We start from the raw sequence: 22,102 nt of genomic DNA, 5'->3' as shown, positions 1-22,102 counted from the left end.
CCTCTCCTCAGAAGAATACATCTGTACAAAGAAACAAATTATTACATACAATTGCAGCAGTTTCATGGATCATCCTGGACTCATTAAGGAAAATATGTAGTAATTTTGAAATATATTTTGACTAATCTGTCCTTGGATAAAAGCATAATAGAAGAAAACAAATAGAATGTTAAAAAGAAAAAAAACAGAGCTACCAGACTTGAAAAAAAGGTGGTGCTTGACAACCCACCTATTGCCTCCCATCCTGCATTTACCAACTGCCGTACCACGTCCCTCCACTGTAGTCACTGTTCTAAGATGACGGGATAAAATAAAATACAAAGGAGAGAGAAGTAAATAAATGTGATGAGGTTGGAGCCAATTAATTTCTATCCCAAATGAAGAGCCAGTACAGAACAAGGACTGGATGCCTTCAAGAACAGGTAAAAGAAAATACCTGTGGACAGAGGGTCAACAGGAAATTATCTGTTGCTTTGAAATAGGTTGGATGGCCACTGCAATTATTAATTTTATATATCAACTTGATGGGGCCATGGGATACCAAATTATTTGGTCATACATTGTTCTGGGTGTTTCTTTAAAGATGGTTTGGGGTGAGGTTAACATTTAAATTAGACTAAATAAAGCATACTGCCCTCCATAATGTGAGAGGACCTCATCCAATAGGTGGTCTAAATATGACAAAAGGCTGGCCCTCCGGGAGTAACAGAGAAGTCTCCTGCCTGAGAACCTTCAGACTGGGACATCTGCTCCTCCTGATTCTACAGCAGCTTCCAGCCTTTGACTGGAACTGAGACATGGGCTCTAAAGATTTTGGATTTGTCAGCCTCCATAATCTCATAAGCCAAAGTCTTATCTCTTTATATGTATATAATAGGAAACCTTGAGAAACTTGAGTAATTTTATACATATCTGTGTATCCAGGACAGACCAAGTTTATGTCTGTGGTCTAACTGTAAATAGTAATAGCTCTCCTTTTCACTCACAGATGCAGTATTTTTGCTTTGTTTTGTTTTATTTCGGTTTGGTTTTAACAAATCAGGGAATGGTCACGTTTGTCTGAAATGTGTTAAAAGAGGAGACCGTCAATAACCCCCACTCAGGAGTGGGGGCAGGGGGTCGTCTGTTTCTTGAGGGATGCCCTAAGCAAGGTAGCCTGCAGACCCACCAGGGACCAGGGGATGAAAGGCCCCATGGGTGGTTAGAAGCACCAAGGGCAGCAGTGTGGACAGTGTTGGCCAGTTGAGAAGAGGGGGCTGTGCACCCAGCCCAGGTATTCTTTCTGGGGCCAGTGGAGGATAGTGGTGACTGGTGGCAGCATAGCCAGATTTAATGGCCTCTCCCAGCCCTGTCCTGCCCCTTGGGCCTGTGGTGGATAAACTATCTGTTCATCCACAGAAGGCCCTAGTTCTTACCATGTTTTTTCGAGTGGCCACAGCAGTACTGAGATGTCTTTGCTTCTCTTACTGTCAGTATGTTACAATTTTAAGCAGTGCCGGGAAGCTGAGGGAAGAGTCAGAGTGTGACAAGACATGCCACTTAAATAACCTGAAAAGAAAAAGTATTAGATTGAGACAAAATTTCTTGTTAAATTAACAAAATTCTCCAAAATGATCTTCTCAAAGTTAGGTTACAACAAAGGTTTAATAGAAATGCTTTTCACCTTAGATAGAGGGAAAAATGAATTATGATTCACATTCACCTTTTCCTCCACACAGGTGAATCAAAAGTTCTAAAGCCTTAAAATACATGACCATTTTTAGTTCCATCCTATAGGATAATATCTTCACACTTTGGTTATTTTTCCAATTAATGGTCCATTTGTGGAATGCATATGTAGTTATTTCAGTTCTATATGGCTCATTAGAGAGCCTTCTCAGTGACAGGTTTCATTCCCCTTGGTCTGATATGAATGTATTCATTAGGGATATACTATAAAATAACTAATAAAGTAAATTTTGAACATTTAAAAAGAAGTAATAAAGCACATCTTACTGTCCTTAAAAAACAATTAAATTTGTGGTGGCTGTTTTAAAGATTTGAAATGGAAGGAAATTCTTTACAAGTGGTTTTATTATAACTTGGAACCTGACTCTTCATTCAAATGTGCATATTAATATTAATGTATATTAATATTAGAATAACTCTTGTAGGAAGTATAATGTGTTAGAATGGGCAAGTATAAAAAAGTAAGAACAAACATGAAAATTGGCAAAGGGTCAAGTGGAAGGAAACACTATTCTGTTTTTCCTTCCTGAGTAATTTTCCAGTTTGCCATAAACCATTGTCTCATTTAAATAGTAGAGCTGATCATGATTTAGTATAATTTGTGGATAAAATCCTCTATAAATGTGTAGTTCATGCTATTCAATTGTTTTTCACTTTCACTTTCTAATGTTTCAAGGTGGGGCCAGATTGCACCTTCTTGATTAAAGAGCGATTTCTTCAGCAAAACCCTCCTACTTCAGACATGCTAACAGTTTTATAGTAAGGAACAAAACCTAGATTTTTCACTGGCAACAAAACTTAAATTATTTTCTCCTCTACTGACAGCAGGAAATTGATAGAAAAAAATTGAATAAAAAAGTATCCTAGATGTTACGTGTAAATATGAATTGTAAATGACTTCTTTTAAAAGCAAGACTAAGTTAATAACAAATTGTGAGACTATCTATTTGGCTACCAGGACTATTATTTACAAGTAAGTAACTCAACTGTGTATGAATATCTAGAGATGAACTTTACTGCTTTGGACCATGAAAGATTACCAAGAGGGCATCATTTGTAAGGCACATTCCCTCAAGTTCACACATGTGCTAGCAGATCAAGTTCTAATTTAATCTACTCTCATAGCCACATTTAACAATCAAGTTCAAACAATATAAACAGTAGTAAACAAAACTAGTGTTATCCTTAATGTGCAATGCTAACAAACTTTAAAGAAACTACCATTCTCAACCTCTTACTGGTTTAGGTATTTTTTAAATGAGTATTTTGTTATTGATGTTGGTAATACCATCTTTCTTGTCATTATCATCCAACTCATAGGTCATTGAAAGAGAAAGATGAAACATGGATGAAAAATAATTACATTATTCTTACCCACATATTATGATGATTATATATACCCTTAATAACAATATGTCAAAACATATTAAGGATTCTGATTTTTATGAAATATACATCAAAACAGACTTGAAAAGGTCTGAAGTAGACTGTGAATAAGTAACATGAAATAGTTTTCATAGGGAACATTTAAATTTGTTTAGGTGGTATTAGATCTTTAATTGACAAGATGGTGAATTATAAATAGTCAATTAAGTTAAGTCAACTATTTAAGACAATTCTCAGACATCAGACATTTGAATCTCTAAATTTGAGTGTTTTTTTTCTGTCTTACCTCTCTCATCTCCTCCTTCATCTATTTACAGCAAGGCAACCAGCCTTAAATAGCCTGGTCTGTCGTGAATAAACCATACTCCTTGAAATACATTACATAACTCTTGCCCGGAAGCATATTTATTAAATATGTAAGATATTTATGTTCTTTTCTGGCAAGAAGGCTGATTCATGGATATAAGAGTCAGAGTCCCCTGAAGTAGGGTCACTCCATTCAACCGAGGTGAAACAGAATGCAATGGGGAAGACCTTGATTTAAAATTAAAATAATGCATACTAACTTGATACTTTGCTTATAGAAACAGAAAGGAGTGGCAAAAAGAAAAGAAAATGAACAAGAATGTAGTTGTAGAGTTGACCAAACAGGATTCCTCACATAGCTCTATTTCCCATGAACTGTGTAACCTCTCAAACCTTCATTTTCCCATAAAATTTGCCCCCAAATATCTAAACTTATCCCAGATAGTATTAAATGGGGTGAAACAAGTGTAATATGGCTGTAAGTACTACATCTGAGCCCTTCTCAAGGAGACTGAGTTCAAGTCTCCCTGGTAGAAGAATGTGCCTAGGGAGCACAGTTCTCAACCCCTACATCTTTTACATGCAGACATCCTGGGGCTTGTGGTGGGCAGATGCAGGTGGAGAGGTGGCAACAGTGAAATAATCAAACAAATAAAGCAAGTCATAGGGCAAGGTCAAGTGTCTCTCCTGTTGGGCAAAAACACCACGGCACCCTGAACTATGAAGGAGTGTGGTCCTCATGAGATACTGACAGAAGGAACTAACTGCTAGGACAGATTTGGGTTGGAGGCAGCCTATGGAAGATGCAAGCTCCAGTGAAGGAGGAACAGTTTGCAATGGCTCAGTGCCTATGCAGAGCCACAAAACCCATCAATGACTCTGCTTTGATTTTTGCAGGTCCTTGCCTCAGGCTATTCCTTCCTGGGAAGTTTCTTGGGATTAGCTGTCAGAGAATATTCTTTCTGAGAACCCTCTCTATATTTTTGTCCTCAAGCCATATGCATGTGTGTAAATATTTTCTTCTGCCAAAGATAGAAGACAACTTATTAAAGTTGTCCTTGTTCCATCAAATGGTAAGTTTTATCCTATCTTTTGTCTGTTCTGCAAACCCTCTTGCCCTTTGTAATTTCTAAGAAAACTCTTTTCTCTCTTCTCATGTCTTTTATTAACAGCACTTAGCAGCCCTTAAAATTCAGTTTGAACAAAGGAAAACAAATTCCCTTTGGGTTTATTCTTCAAATTCTAGTAGGTACTGAGGTGAAGAAACAGTTGAGTTCTCATGCAACCAAAAAACAAAACAAAAACAAAAATATGAACATCTATATCCTGCCATATATTTGCTGAAATCTCCATGGTGCTCACATAAAATAAATACTAAAACAATAGATAGTATTTCTATGTTTGAGAACCCAAACTTTGTTTACCCAGCTGTCATGTAAGAAAGAACAGAGCTGTGGTCTTTGCATTAAGTTACCAAAGTTAAAGTCAGACTGCTGCTGTTCATAAATAAAAACATGCTTTCCCTACATGTTTGCATATCTTTTATCTCCTTATCTATCCTGCATTCCCTGTACCAAAGTGAAACACACTTAGGACAAAGCACAACAGTGTGATTGTGGGAACCAAAAGCGTCCTTCAGTCCTCCACACAGTAACAGCAGCAAGTAGTAATTAGAGATTTCAAAACCTCAGGGAAAATGAAGCTCAGGAACCTGAAGTACAGACTGGTAGACTCCTTCCAACCTGTGCTTTAGTTTAGTACATTTGCCTTTCAGCCAAAGCCAAAGATGTGTCAGTGAGACCATTTCTCAAAGCCCTAGTCCCATCAAATGGCAAGTTTTAGAGAAATCTTTGTACCTCCTTGATAGTATTCCTCTAAATTTGTAAAACTACTCGTATGTCTCCTATGGGGAAAACAGGTCACTTAGATCCCCTCTTTCTATGCTTCTTAGATACGCAAGGTTTCTCTCCTTCTATTGACTCTCAGAATTTGGAAGCTTAATGGCCCAACAGCCTGTGTCTCTGAAGCCAATTTACAAGCACATTTCATTTCTCTCCCCACATCATCTTAGATGAATTTTCATAAATTTAAAGCTCCGTCACCTTACAAAGCTGTGCTACTCTTCTGTCTCACCTATTGCATTCCCATTGAATCTCAGCATCCACTATAAAAAGACTGGACTCCAAAAACCTGACTGAACTTGCTCTATGGAAAATTTGGCCCACTAAGAGTGTGACTTCAACCCAACTCTCCTGTAAAATTTTTATTTCTGTACATTAACTCTTTTTCCTCACCTGGTCCACACTTGTTTACAACATTAGGAGCTAGAGCAAATATAAAACCATTACTAATAAAAAACACAATTCTTTCATTATTAACATTCTCTGCCATGAAGGATTAGGCTCAGATAACTATAAAGTAGAATTATGATATATTCAAGTCTTCAAAAATTATCACCACTCCTCTTATCTTTTGACAAAGAATTGAGTAGAGAGTTCAGCAATTTGAAAGCTATATACCTTTAGGGTATAAACATAGGTGTTGCCAAATATTAGTGCTGCAAAAGAGCAATTTTTAGTAGTATCACCTGAAGCCCTACAAGTAATATTATTTTCTGGTAAGCAAACATTTTTTTAGTTAATCCCATATTGGATCATAACTGTGTTAATGCTTGTAATGAAGGTGAGCAGTTTGTTTTTGGCTCCAGGACATGCTGTTAGAAATAAAATATATGCAAGTTCCACTATGCCTCAGGGAAACATTTAGACATCTGTAAATTTTACATAGTCTTTGCTATGTTGCTATAGAGAGTATCACCTTGTCTTCTTTTTTGGCAGCACTGGGGTGATACACAAAGCTGGTTTTGAGTTATAGAATGCCTACCGGAGACCCCTCAAAGTGTCCTCAAATATAATTCATTTCCTTTGGAAATGGAAATAGGGATATCGGTTCTTCCAAAATATGATTTAATTATGTACTTACATAAAATGTCATCATCCTAGTACATTTGACATTTTAATACATATTCTATTCCTGCCATCTATATCAATGACAAATGACAGAATAAAGGCCTAGTTAAAAATTATATCATCTGAGACATTTTATATAATTATAGGCAATCAGAATATGTAAAACATTTAAATAAATTTGGCTCTTCTTTTAAAACCCAGTAAGCTCATAAAAAGCTAAGCAAGCACTAAATGCTCAATCTACCAATCAAGGGGCATGGTGAGGAGAACCAGTCACTAGACTAGTCATGGCACCATCACTACCTTGCCTTTGACCTTGGATGAGCACATCACCCTCTCCAAGATCGATTCTTCATCAGTAAGACTAGAATAGGCTAACAGGCTAAATTAGAAGCTTTCTAACATTCTTTCAAGCAACAGCCTAATCTCTTAATATTTACTGGGTATCCATATGTCCAGAACATGCTAGATGCTATGAGGGAATTAGACATAGTTCTTGAGTTGCTTATAGTCTATTTTTGTAAGAAATAGGAAAAACATTAGGAGCCCAATAAAAGGCAATTAATAAACAATTACCCAAGCATTTACTAGAGAATGTGTAGCAACTACCTGTGTTTAGGAACTGAGAGAAGGGAAAGAGAAATAATGGAAATCTCTACATTTAAGTTTAAGAACATCCACATTTAATTCAGGTTAACTATAGCTTGCTTTTCTTAGAAAACCTACCACCAGATGCAATTATATCAAATTCAATATACACTTATTAAATATTTTCTATATAGGTAACAACATATTTCAACATACAGTTTTCCATTCCTATTTCATTTCATTGCCGTCAGTTCTTCTGCTGAACTTTGAATCCCCAGGCTCCTTGGAATTGTTGGTAGTCCTTGCTCTCTTGATCCAGAAGTCACTCAGTGTTACCCAGCAACAGAGTGGTATACAGAGTTAGAATGCAGAGTTTCCAACTCTTAGTTTATCCTCTCCTATGCCTCTGGCCTCTACTACAACACCTCCCAGGTGAGCTCCCTCTCAGCAGTGCTTCCTGCACACACTCTGCAGTAAGTGCTTCCTCCAGTTGTTCCTCCTACTGATCCCACCAGACTACATACCCAGCAATCCAGGCAGTGAGAAACCTTAGAAATCATCTTGTCCTATCTCTCTCCACCACCCACAGACGCACCCAGTAGCAACTACAGAATGGAAGGGAACAGTGCTGTTAAGTGATTACTTGGTGCTCTGAGTTTGGCAGGATGTCAGCCCAAATTGGGACTTTTCCCACAATCAACCAACATACATTTTCCCATTTATAAAATCAAAGCATAATTCCTACCTTTCAGGATTGTCATGAGAAATAAATGAAGTAAAGTCTGTGCCTGGTATATAATAAGTACTTAATACTGTATTAGTCATGTGTTTTTATTTTTTTTATATTTTGATGTTTGGACAGCTGAGGCCTTACTTACCTGAGATGGACTGGTCCTCCTACAGACAGCTAATTCCTAGACAGCAATCAACTTGCTCCTGTGGGTAGTGTTCATATGCACACCAGTCAGAGCAGAGCCCACACACCCAACCACTTTCTTTATTAGCTTTTCACATTCCAGGCCCAGTCACCATTCACCATTCACTAGGACCAGAAACCAGATGACCAGGGACAAACCCCCTACACCCCAGAGCCTCCTGAAAACAAATTAGCCAATCCTCAGACTGCTTATCCTGCCTTGACCATACCTTCCTGTGGAAACCACAATACAGGACTTTGCCCTTATTTTCTCCTTACTCCCTCAGCCTTCTGACCAACCCTGGTGCTTCCACATGTGACCCTGTGTTGGGTGCCATGCCTCCTTTTTCTAAGCATGTATGAGTATAATAAAATTCCTTTAAACAGTCACTTCCATGCCTGCATGTCTTACCATACCAGCTTAAAACAAATCCCACCTACCCTTAAAACAAATATAGAATAGATTTCTCTTTTACTGACTCTTCCCAAGTGTTTTATATCCTACCCTTAAACTTCAGAATCCCCCAACTGGGACTTGTAGAAATCTCTCTGCCTAGGAAACTAGCAACCAAGATGTATTATAGTTTATTTATCAATGGCCTGGCTAGCTTCCCTGTCCCTCTTTCAAAATATACATTCAGTCTTGGGTAGAGTTCCACATTGTGCAAATAGTTTGTCTTTCTCAAGTCTTTCACTCCTTGATCTGATGTTCTGGTCTACCTTCTAGCTTTTTTCCTATGAAGTTTTTCTTTTCTTAGAATAAATAAAACTTTGTTTTGGCCTCAAGTCTAGAAATTTCATCTATGTAGGTACTCCAGAAACCTCATCTTACCAAACCAAAAGCTCTCAACATACCCAAAAATGAAAAGCAGAGTTGTGTTAACTGAGAACAGTGGATGAAGAAAGATTTGATTTTAAAAACTGACTCATACTATCTGCAGCTCTTGGGCAAACTTCTTAGCCTCTCTGAGGCTCAATTTTTCACTTGTAAAGTGTAGATAATAATAGTACCTATATCATAGGGTGGTTGTAAAGATAAAATGATATAATACATGTAAAAGTGCCTGATATATAATATGCCTTAAAAATGGTTGCTATTACTGCTGTGATTTTAATTGTGGATGTTATGATGGGAATGTCACTAGTAGTAGTTATTATAAAAATAAGGCATTCTCTGAAAATAAACTTTGGAAGCACCTTTAAAATGTTCATATCTGTCACCCTGTAAAAGTATGGCTCAGTAGTATTTGGTTTTAAAATAATGAATTTTTTGGCATATCTCCACATATATTTTTAAGACAAGTCCAACTATTTAAACATCTATGATGTACAGGTAATTCTTACTGGTTCAAACTTATTTTTAAAGTAATAAACATCCATTAATTGGATGTATGTATTGAGTGTGCTTTTGCTTAAAACATGTCTTCATCCAAACATATAAAAGAAAAATTAATATTAACTGTGTATTGTGTAACTGTATAAGTTCATTTTTCTCATGCATTGTCACTTGATCCTCACAAAAAGCTAGTTCTATGAGCATAAAAAGAGACATGGGCATAAAAGCATCATTACCACTATTTTACACATGAAGAAATTGAGGGAGAGAAAAGTAATTAAAATTAACAGAATGCCTAACTTCATATAAATGATTTTTGTATAACCCTGACTACTCCACTGAAATGACTCATGTCAAGTCTCTTACAACCTTCAGATTACCATATTAGCCAGTCAGTTCTATGTCTTTATCCTACTAAGGCATTTAACAAAGTTGAACCCTTCTCCTTTCTTGAAATATTTTCTTCTTATCTTCTTTGACACTGAATTACATGACTTTTGTCTCCACCTTCTCCTGCTCCTTCTTGGGTCTCTTTTTGTTGGATGCATCTCTTCCTGATTTAAAATTATGGAGTAATTCAGACCCTTCTCTTCTCTTTCTGTAATTTCCCCTTAGATGATTTCCTGCAGTCCTACTGCATTATGTATCATCTAAATGTTGATGATATCCAGTCTTACATTGTAGGCCAAGCCCTGAACTCTATGAGCTCGAGACTTGGGTATTTACTACTTATAGCACATCCACATGGATGTCTTTCTTACACCTCAAAACTTATCCGAAACAAATACATTTATTTCTGACTCCAACTCTAATACAACCTCTTCTCCCAATTTTCTCATGTCTAAAATAACTCCTACCACCCAAAATAAATTCTTCATTTTTCCTAACTTCACAGAGCCAATCCTTCAGAAAACCTTGCCTATTCAAATCATACAATGCATCTCTAATCTACAACTTCTTTCTTCCACAGCTGTCTCTCAAATTCGTTTCATTATTTCTTACTTGGTGTACCACTTTTATTTTGCCCTCTTATGTTCCATTCCCTACAAAACACCTAGAGTAATCACTATAAAGCATATAGGTCATATAGATTAGGGTCTAAACAAGGATTCCAAACTGAAACTGTTGAAATTCCTTTATTTTTCTAATATGCTGCGGCAGAGGTCCAGACAAGATGCATTGACTCATTTCTCCCTGCAATTCCACACTAAGTTTAACTATAAATTCTGGAAATAATACAAAAGGCAAGGCAATCAAAAACTCTGAAAGGTGAGAAGAGCAGGCAGATGGTTTGCAATCCTAGGATTGAAAACAATAATATAAGAGGAGGGAAATTTACATGCATTCTCTTCCCAGCTTAGCTATAGGAGACAACCAGGGAGGCTCATTCCTTCCTCCAATGAAATGGAAGTCCCTCTGATAACACCAAGTAAGCTCAGCGTCACCAAGAAGGGGAATGGATAAGGAAAGCCACTAACTGTAAGTGTGAGGGGAAGTGCTCTCCTTCCAAACAGGACCTGAGACTGCCCTCCTTCACCAAGAGATACAGGTCAGCTAGGCAACAGTGGCAAGAGGGATCCTGCCACAACCTCACATGGCCCAGGAAGCCTAAGTCCCTCTGGACTGAGTGTCCTTTCCTTGATTCTGCTCCCTGCCTCAGGAAACCCCTTCTGCCTCACTGGGCAGAAGCAGCAGGGACCAAAAACAATCGTGTCAGTGCCTGATAAGCCAAGTAGACCAAAGTAACATTGCAAATATTCTGAATGTTAGACTGCTCTTGGAACCACAGTCCAAAACAATAAGCCAGGGCCTGTGTACTAAACAACAGGATAATTGCCTGCTAAATATAACATTTAACTAATATCCAGGGTTTCCTATCATAAATAGGTGAATTTTAAAAAAAATCACTCCCCATGCCAAAAATCAAGAAATCACAATTTGAATGAGGAAATACAATCAACTAATGTTAACAAGGGGAATCAGACAGTGAAGCTATCTAACAAGGATTTTAAAGCAGCATCATAAAAACACTTTATCAATAAAAATTCTCTTGAAAAAGAAGAAAAGAAATAGAAAATCTCAGCAAAGAAGTAGAAAGAGTAAAAATTAAGTGGAAATCACAGGACTGGAAAATATGATAATAGGAATAATCATGATTATTGGTCTAAGTAGTAGTGAACAGGACAGAGGGTTGAATCAGTGAACTTAAGAAAACATGAATAAAATTTACTCAGTGTGAAAAAATAGAGAGAAAACAGATGGGCGAGAAAAGAAATGAACAGAGATTCAGACACCTGTTGGAGTATAACAGAAAGATCCAGCATTCATATCAAAGGCAAGGAGAAACACAGTAGAGCTGAAAGGGTATTTAAAGAAATAATGGCCAAAAGCCTCTCAAATTTGACAAAATACACAAACCTACTGATTCACTCACTGGAACCTTAAACAGATACACCCAAAGAAATGCATGGCAAGACCCATCATAATTAAACTTCTGAAAGCTAAGACAGATTTTGAAAAAAGTCAGAGAGAAGTGATGTATTACAGAACACTCGTTCTGATGACAGTGGATTTCTCATATGAAACCATAGAGACTAGAAGGAAGTGGCTAAATTTTAAAATTGTCTTTTTTCTCCAACAAACAGGAAGAATCATTATCACTAAATATAGATAAATCTCTGGTGCTGTTTACCTAGAGGCAAGCTAGATCAAGCTGTGGTCTGAGAAGCAGCTCAGTACAAATAAATGCCTTAAGTTACAATGGAGGCATCTCCTTGAGGGGTCATCTGGGTCTTCTCTAAGTCTTAATAAATACATAGTCTGCATATTAAGTGCTAAGAAGGCTTTCTAAATTTGAGAGAATCTATCCAACCATTTCACTATATGCAGTAACCACCACAGAGACACTTAATTATATTTATACAGATAGCAAATTCTAGCTTGGTGTTTCATTCATTGTACAGATACATGTTCAATTTTCAATGTACTAAAATCTTAGGCTTAGTCTTATCACTCATTGTCTCTAAAAAAGGACAGTCACATGGGAAATGTACACAGTACTTATTTTTGTGGACCTACATCTTGTAACTCCAGGTGGGGGGTAAATATCTTCTCAACCGAGGGCAAGTAACCTTTGAAGCCAAGATCAGTAAAAGGGAGAAATAAAAGTGGGAGAGACCCGTTTATTGCATATAAGCAGTCATCTACTTCCACTCACCTTTGTCTCACCATCCGGCTGCAAAAGGACCCCAGCACACCTCTCCAGTCCCAGTGGGAGCTCACTCCCCACCCATCTTGTAATCACCTACTGATGTGGAGATAGACTATTTCTCTCCACGCCTTAGAAACACCTATTGATATGGAGATGCACTAAGGCTAGGGAAATATTGCAGTTTTACCCACAACATCAAATATAGTTTTCAAACTTCCTTGTAAGATTAGAAACCCAACTGAAAGACTGCAAATGCTCAGTATTTAAATGAAAGGAAACTACTAGGAAAGATTGAGGGAGGGGGAAAATAAGATTGCTGATTGTAGCTCTTTAAAAAGTTACTGCCATTATTTGGCCTTGGCATTTCATTTTATTTAAAATATGCTTGTTTTATACATACAAAAATTTTTTGAAATGGTTATTAGTCAGTTAATAAGTCTTTTTAGGACTAAAGACAGTCTTTTAAGTGTGAAAAGGTATTCCAGCTTTGCCTCTGATAGTATATACTCAATGAAATGGAACTCGAAAATGGATTTTCTTATCATCCATGAAAAAGCATAAACTTAATCTAGTTTCAATTTCTTTATCTCAACACTCTTTTAATTGACACTTTGCCTCACCTAATTAAAAAGCACCCTCTCCACAATCACAACTATTAGAATCTTATTTTGGCCTTGTCAGGACTAAATGACAGCAAGTTGAAGCTTAAACACTGATAGTTGAAAATCTTCTAATCCAAAACCCAGTAAAAGTCTTCAGCATCCTGACTAAATATATATCTATTATTCTTTATACCTAACTTCAAGAGGATTTAGAATGACAGATAACAAGATTCAAGAAAGCCTTAATACACTTTAATTCTACCTTTAAAAGTATTAGGCACTGTGATTATTTTTCCTCTCAAAAATACTTAAATATAGAAAAGAAGCTAATGGTAAGTTACACCAGATTTCTTAAAGCATACATTTACTGCCTTTTTAAAAATAATTCAATTTGTCCACTATCCACGAAAAAAAGTGTAAGCCCAAAGCTATGATTCAGCATATCAAAAATTCCAGACCCACAAGAGTATATACTCAAAATATAGAGCATATGCACTGGGATACAGCTGATCACAACTCTACATTAGCAGCTAAAAGCAAAGTAAATATGTAATCAAGTGAGTCTGTAAGTTTCTGAAATGATCAATCTTACTCAGTTAAACAATGTAAAATTATGATACTGGTAAAGAAACAGAGTTCTATTGGTGATTAGAGAACTTATTAACTAATACATAACTTATCTATACAATGCAATACCACTGTGGTTAAAATTGCAGTATTTCCAGAATCTTTCATCTGGCTTTAGTGCACATCCATATCAATAGGTGTTTCCAAGAGGTGGAGAGTAGTCCATCTAAATAGGTAATTAAAGGGCAAGGAGGACATATTTGGACTGGAGAGGTTAGATAGGGCCCCTTTTCTTCTGCAACTGGGTTGTGAGAGACACTGGAGAGCAGAAGTGGACAACTGCTTGTAAGAAATAAACTCCCCTGCTCACTGCAGCATTATTCATAACAGCCAAGTCACTCAGGAAACAACCTAAGTGTCCTTCACTGGATGGATTTTTAAATGCATATATTTATACAGTGGATAAATTTATATAATGGATACAATTTATACAATGGAGAAGATTTATACAATAGATTTTATTCAGCTATAAAAAAGAATGAAATCCCAACATTCTTTCTCCCACTACTTCTCCGTTTGATTTCGGTTTCAAAGGTATTTTGCCCTGGGATTTTTCCCCCCAGAGTTACAAGCACATTAAAAAATTACAGTATATAAAAATGCAGGAAAATGCTTACTCTATATTTTAAGGACAAACAATATGAAACTGCATTTCTAGGAGCATCTAGATTTTTTATATATCTCTCTTACCCTAATATATTGCTTTGCATTCACATATGATTCAAGTATGTAAAAGCTGATTGTGGGTCACAGCTGAATTTTATAGGTTTACCCAACTGGCCAGCTGTCTTATTTTCATTGAATTTCCTACTCTGGCCCCTAGGAGTAATGAATTCCTTTAAGAAATTAAGTCAACTCACAGAATTTATAAGTGATGTTACCAAGATGAAGTAGAAAAACCAGCCTCGGTCTGCCACAAAGATCAACCACAGTGTGGGTAAAATTGCAATAGTTCCAGAATCTCTTGCCTGGCTCTAGTGCATATCAATAGGTGTTTCCAAGGGGTGGAGAGAAGTGGTTCATCTCCATATCAATAGGTAATTACAAGGGCACATGAGGCGTGTGAGGGTTTATTTGGACCAGAGGTTGGGTGGAGCTCTCTTCTTCTGCAGTGGGGTCAAGAGAGAGACACGGATGACTCTTTGTAAGAAATAAAAGGGTTTCTTAACTTTATTTCTCCCTTTGACTGATTTCGGTTTCAGAGGCATTTTTGCCCCAGGTTTTCCCCCCCAGAGTTATACAGACAGCTATCCACAAACAAAAAGGCTCTGAAAAAGCTCTGAAGTTCACTTAAGAAATATCAGCAACACAGTGGAACAACAAAATCTTGGAATAACCACAGAAAAAAGGAAGGAAGACAGTTTCATTTTGCCTGTATCATCCCATCTGCAGTTAGAACTCCACAGTTAGAAAAAGTTCCCCTCAAATTTAAGGGAGAACAGGGTGAGCAAACAGCTTCCCCAGCCTCCCAGGGCACTGTGTGAAGGCACTGCTGGTTTCACCTCACCCAGAGAGCTGCAAAGCTGAGATGTGTAGAGATGGCTAAGAATAAGAAAGCTAAGCAGGACTACCTTAGCTAGATGAATCAGGGCTTCCAGTGACCTATCTGCAAACACAGTTGCTTTTACTGCTGAAGGAAACAAAGGCCAGCAGAGCTGCCATCACTGGACTCCATTGCCATGAGCCTGCACCAAGCACGGCAGCCGTGCTAGTGCACAGAACGGTTGGAGGGAATGTTAGTTGGTGCAGTCACTATAAAGAACAGTGTGGAAGCTCCTCAAAAAATTAAACAGAGAACTACCGTATGATCCAGTAATCCCACTTCTGGGTACAGACCTGAAGAAGATGTAATCACTGTCGCAGAGACATGTGGACTCCCCTGCTCACTGCAGCATTATTCACAACAGCCACTCAGGAAACAACCTAAGTGTCCTTCACTGGATGGATGGATTTTTAAATGCATATATTTATACAGTGGATAAATTTATATAATGAATACAATTTATACAATGGAGAAGATTTATACAACAGATTTTATTCAGCTATAAAAAAGAATGAAACCCAACAGTTGCAGCAACATGGACCTGGAGGGCATTATGCCAAGTGGATTAAGTCAGACAGAGATAGGCAAATACTGCTTTACCTTTAGATAATATGTACTATCAAAAACCATTGAGCTCATGGAAACAATAGAATAGTGGTTGCCAGGAGATGAGGGGTTGGAGAGATGTTGTTCAAAGCATACAAACTTTCAGTTCTAAGGTGCATAAGGTCTGGGGATCTAATCACCATGATGACTAGTGTTAACAATCTGTATGGTGTGCTTGAAAGTTACTAAGAGAGTAGTTAATGTTCTCACCATAAGAACAAATGTAATTACTTAGTGTAAAGGATGTATTAACTAACCTTATTGTGGTAAATATTTCACAACATGCATGTGTTTTAAATAATTGCATTGTACTCCTTAAACTTACACAATGTTATATATCAATTATATTTCAATAAAACTGGGTGGAAAAAAGACACACAACCTTGCAGGGTCAGAACAAAATAATTTTTCCAATATGTTGCTATGAGTTGATGAATTAGAAAACACTTGTTCTTAAAAAGAAGTAAATTCAAATGGTTATTATGGTTCCAAGATAAGCTTATCTTCAAGTAGATGTTACAAAAATCTTCAGAGTCCTCCATCATTTCAGATAAAATCTACTAAAATAATATGTGACAACTTTGATTTGTAACATCTAAATCATAAGAATCATGTTCTGTAGTGAAAAGATAGAATATAACTGGGGATTTGAATTCATATGTAAATTGTGCTCTTAATATGCATAGGTCCTCTGATATGCACATTCATAGCCTCATCTAATGCTTCAATCACAATAGTTCACAAAATCTATGCAAATTCCTCACTGCCCAAAGTTGGTTATGGGCACAGTTCAGATGTTTCAATGGCAACTCTTTCCACTAGGGAAGATTGACTGTGAGGTCTCCTATCACAGTGACTAAGAGAGTTAGGGAGGAAGAATGGGTAGGTGATAGGCTGCTGCCAGTCACCTACATCTGAGTAAATAGAACCACCATTCTCCCAGTTGCTGAAGACATAAATTTTTTATGATTCTCTTTCCCTCAATACCCTTGTCAATCTATCAGCAAGCTTGTCTACTCTACCTTGAAATCTATTTCAAATCCTGCATTTTGCTCTGTCCCCACTACCATCACTCTAGTCCAAGGCTATATCTTACTTAGCCAATGCAATAGACTCCTAACCAGGCTTCTGAATTTTAGTTAGGGTTCCTTCTAGTACATTCTTCACACAGCAGTCAGAACATCTAAGTTAAATAAAGTAATGATATTCCTTACTTACAAACTTATTTTGGTTTATAAGTAAAATTTGCAAAGCTCTACAGATTTAGCCCTTGCTTATATTACTTCCTAGTACTGTCACCTATGTATTACTAATCTCCTGATACAATGACCTTTTTTTTACATGGTTCCTCAAATACACCAAGCGCATCCTCAGACTTAGGGCTTTTGCACTAAACTACTTTCGTCTATCAGAATGTCATTCTCCTTGATCTTTGCATAGCTGCTTTCTGGTCAATCAATTAAAGGTTACTTTTTTCAGAGAAGCCTTTCCAAGCCTCCTAATATAAAGTAACCACATAGGTACTTTCTATCACATCATCCTATTAAATTTCTCTTTGTATCACTTACCACTATCTATTTTAATATCAGTATATATTGACTAATTTTCAGTTGTCTCTGTCTCCACCCAGCATGAATCTAATCCAGGCAAGGACCTGGCCTCTTTTGCTCACCCTTGCATCATCAGTACAGCCTAATGTAGAGTAAGTGCCCATAAATAACTGTTGTTTTAATCAATGACCCTAATTATCTTCCAGCAACAGAGCTTTCTTTCCTTCTCATCCTATAGGATCCTTAAAACATGCAAAATTCAGAGGTAGTTCTATCTGCTGTTTTAGCTATCACAATATATCCTATTGTCAGAACTGTCAAGCTACAATAGTTTTATTCTTGTTATCATTTTGATGTTTTCACTTTTCTATCTGTTCAGGAAATCCATTTGCTCCTTGTTAAGGAAAAGCCAATTACAGTCAATGAAGAATAATAAATTGAGATAAAAGTGTATGTATCCAATAACTTATGCTCAGAAATTAATAAATAATAACTCAAAACAGTGATGGTATTTTGAATGTGGGAAGCTGACATATGGCAAAACAGCTCTAGATATGACACATGCTATCAACAGAGTAACACTGCATTTGGGGCTGAAAATAAATTAGCAAACAGAATGAATAGCAAGCCAAGTGCAAGATAATGAGGGAGAAGGAAGAGGAAAAAGAAAAGAGGAAGAGGGAAGATATTACAAAAAAAACCTCAACTTTATATAAATGAAAAAAAAATCAAGCATAATTGATATGCACGCATGTATCATAATCTCTGTTCCAATGGTTTCCAAATCAGAATCACCTGGGAAGCATTTTAGAAATACAAAGTCTCAGGTCTGAGTCACTGGTATTCATCTTTCAAAAGCTGGGAGTAGAGACCTAGAATCTATATTCTGAACAGCTGTTTCATGCTATTTGAAGTGTGAAAGCCTCTGATTTAGTCCCAACCTGCCTTTTGCATATGAAGAGGCAAAGATTCACAGAAATTCTTGAAACCCAGCCCAATAACCAGTGAAGATTAAGTTTCCATAGATTTTTTTCAGATACTAAAAGATATCTTTAAAAGAATTTTAAATACTTGGAAAAAAACAGATGATTGAAATGAGTTGGTGGTGCATTAATAAGGAAGCCTGAATGTATCCTATGGCCATATTTCCCAAGGATTATTTCACCATTTGCAAGCAGCTCACATCAAACAAGTGCCGCTCTATAACTTAAAAATTTGTTTCCTTTAACTTGGGTTTAAAGAAGAAAATCAAGCAAAGGGAATTCACAAAGGCTAGTTATGGAGCTATTGTAGAAACTGGGTAAAAAGTGACTATATCTTGGATTAATGGGGCTGCCATGTCGGGTCACAAAGGTAGAACACAGCATGACTGGCATGACTGCAGGGGTTCCACTCACAAAAACTGAAAGAAGAATGGCACCCTTGTAGAATCTAAGCATTAGTAAGATTAGTAAATTAGCATAAGCATAGCCATCTTAGAAACCTAGAAACCATTTTCTGAGAGTGTGACTCAGAGGAAAAAAAACAAAACCAAAAAAAACAAACCCTGGGCCTGGGTAAGGCCTTGAAAAACAAGTTAATCATGAGCACCGGGTGGTGGGCAGCTGTTACCCTTGGTCAGCTAACCTTGGTCAGTAAATCTTACATACCAAGCTTATCGTGCAGAACCTCCCTAACCATTGAGGAGTAGTCTTACCCTGCCCTTGCTTAACCCCAGGATATATGTCTTGCAAGAATAATGTATAGTTATAGAAAATTGCTATGAGTTAAGTGCTTTGAAATTGCTATATAAACCCTTGGCTCTGAGTGCTCGGGGTCCTTGTTGAGACCCGCTGCATCGGGCTGACTTGGACCTCAGCTAGCTAGCTGAATAAAGACTTTGCTTGAACTTACATCTCTATGCCTGTGTAGTTTGTTCTCTGGGGAAGCCTCGGAAGCCTGGACCCTAACATTTGGGGGCTCGTCCGGGATTCGAGCGGCTTCCCTGAGAACAAAGGACAGCTGGAGGCAAGGTCTAATTGTCCGGACGGGGCAGTGTAATTCGAGGGTCGCCCCCTCGTGTCTGCATAAATCCATTATAAAGCGGGAGTCGCCATCCTGTGTATGGTCTCGGGTTAGTGGTCCCGAGTGAGGAAGTCCGGGCTGGTAGTCCCGGCCCCCAGGTTAGTGACCCTGGGTAAAAGTCCAGGTAACCAATCCTGGCCCTAGGGTCCCAGTGACTCGGCCTTAGGAAGGCAAATCTGATCGGCAGAAAACTGGCACCCGAAGAGGAAAAGATCGAGCTCGTCACCCTGCGGCAGTCCGAGTGGACGCCCTTCGGGAGAATTACGAGAGTTTTTGAGGACCCTGAAAGTGGTGAGTGTGGTGCGCACCAGAGTGAGAGAAGGACCGGTCCGAACGAGTGCGATCAGATGTGGTGTGTATGTTTGGTGTTATCATTGATTGTTTTACTGTGTTTTGGTTTTGGTTTATATTTCTTTTTGCACTTCTCATTTTAAGTTTCCTTGTTCTAAGGTTCTCCTGCTCTCTCCGTTCCTCCTTTCTGCCACTACATCTTTCCCTGCGGGCACGGGTCGGGCAATTAAGAGCCATTAGGGCGCCCACCACTAGAAGACTCCCGTGACAGGATAAGGGGGTCACAGCCACGAATCCCAGATAAATTCGCGTCCCCCGCGGAAGAAAAACTGTGCAACGACAGGCACTCGTTCACAAGCACATACAACAGTCATTTTGTTTGTCTGTTCCTCCTTTCTGCCACTACATCATTCCCTGCGGGCACGGGTCGGGCAATTAAGAGCCATTAGGGCGCCCGCTGCTAGAAGACTCCCGTGACAGGATAAGGGGGTCACAGCCGCGAATCCCAGATAAATTCGTGTCCCCCGCGGAAGAAAAACTGTGCAACGACAGGCACTCGTTCATAAGCACATACAACAGTCATTTTGTTTGAAGTGGCATCTTCATCCTTCGCCTTTGTCTCCCTCATATTCTTTTTCTTCTTCTTTCTCACCATGGGTCAGACTCAGGCTATTCCTAAGAGTCTGATCCTCTCCCATTTCCCCAAGGTCAAGGAACAGGCCTTAAGTATGAGCTTTGGCATCAAGAAGGGTAAGCTCGACACCTTTTGCTCAGTTGAGTGGCCTTCCTTCGGAGTAGGCTGGCCGGCCCAGGGGTCTCTTTCTTTGGACCTTACTGGCAAGATCAAAGCCATTGTCTCCCGGCCAGGTCCTGAGGGCCACCCTGACCAACTTCCCTATATTCTTGTCTGGGAAAATTTGGCCAAGAATCCCACTTCCTGGTTAGAGCCCTTTTTGGTGGAGAAACCTCATACTGACCCACAAAAGACCTCCGTCCTAGTTGCCCAGGAAAAATCAAAGCCCTCTGATCGCAGGGCCAGAAATCCTGTGCGCCCAAGTGCGCCGCCTGTCCTCCCCAACAGTTCTCCTCTTTACCCCCTCCCGCCGATTGAGCAGCCACCCCCGTATGCAGAGGAGAGGGGTGAAGCTGCCGGGGGGATAGAAAATGCGGCTAGGGAACCCAGCAGGAACCAGGCGGCTGCAGCTTCCCCAGATTCTTCAGCAGAGGGAGGCGGGAGGCCGGAAAGAGCTTCCTCACACTCCCCCGCCCTGGTCCCACGCTGGGCGCCAGGTAGAACTGGAGGAATGCAGCTAAGGTCTCGAGGGGCCAGGGAACAAGAAGGGGAGGCTCCCTCCTCCACCTCAGAAGGAGCAATGCCAGTTCTGCCTGTGCATGCCATCGGTACCGGCATTGCTCAGCAATATCAATATTGGCCCTTTTCATCTAGTGACCTTTATAATTGGAGGACTCAGAATCCTCCCTTCTCAGAGGACCCCAAGTGTCTTATAGGTTTAGTGGAGTCCATTATGTTTACCCATCGTCCCACATGGGACGACTGCCAGCAATTACTCTGCACTCTCTTCACAACGGAAGAATGAGAGCGTATCCTCAATGAAGCCAGGAAAAATGTCCTCGGAGAAAATGGAAGACCCACTACCCTCCAGCCCATCATCGACGAGGCGTTCCCACTTACGCGCCCAGATTGGGACTTCGGAACTGCAGAAGGTAGGGAGCGTCTCCGGGTCTACTGCCAGACTCTGATGACCGGTCTCCGGGCGGCCGCCAGACGGCCCACTAACTTGGCTAAGGTAAAAACTATTGTTCAGGGGGAAATGGAAAGCCCAGCCGTGTATCTGGAAAGGCTGTTTGATGCTTACCGGCAGTATACCCCCATAAACCCGGAAGCAGAGGAACATAGGTCAGCTGTAGTCCTCTCATTCATCAACCAGGCAGCCCCCGATATCCGGAGAAAACTCCACAAGCGGGAGGACCTAGGGGAGATCTCTATTAGAGAGCTGCTGCAGCAGGCAGAGAAGGTCTTCAATGCTAGAGAAACTCCGGAAGATAGAGAAGAAAGGCTGAGGAAAGAGAAATGGGTAATGCAGGAGAAAAATAGGAAGGAAGACAGAGAATTTCAGAAAAGGGAGAACAAGAAGCAGAGGGAAGAGATGGCCAGGATATTCCTGGCCGGGGTGAAGGAGGGCCCTAGGCCACCTCAAGGAACAGGACCCCGTCAATCCCGACTAGGACAAGATCAGTGCGCCGTGTGTAAGAAATATGGACATTGGAAGAGGGAGTGCCCCCAAAGGAGGGAACAAGGGAGAGGGAACCCTGTTAAGACCCTGCACCTAGGAGAGGAGGATTGACGGGGATGGGGCT

At 39.2% G+C, this 22,102-nt stretch overlaps 1 long non-coding RNA gene across 1 annotated transcript in view; it reads right to left on the bottom strand.

The window, feature by feature from the left end:
• Nucleotides 1–1,424: 1,424 nt before the first annotated feature.
• LOC140847948 (uncharacterized) overlaps nt 1,425–22,102 on the bottom strand; it is a 267,974-nt gene continuing 247,296 nt past the window's right edge. The window contains exon 3 of the long non-coding RNA XR_012128293.1: nt 1,425–1,548. This is a non-coding gene — a long non-coding RNA (uncharacterized lncRNA). The remainder of the gene's footprint in view (nt 1,549–22,102) is intronic.

Source organism: Manis javanica, chromosome 2 (genome assembly GCF_040802235.1).
Source record: "Manis javanica isolate MJ-LG chromosome 2, MJ_LKY, whole genome shotgun sequence".
Lineage (NCBI taxonomy): Eukaryota > Metazoa > Chordata > Mammalia > Pholidota > Manidae > Manis > Manis javanica.
Note: the sequence above shows the minus strand (reverse complement) of the source record. Positions and strands in the feature narration are given on the sequence as shown.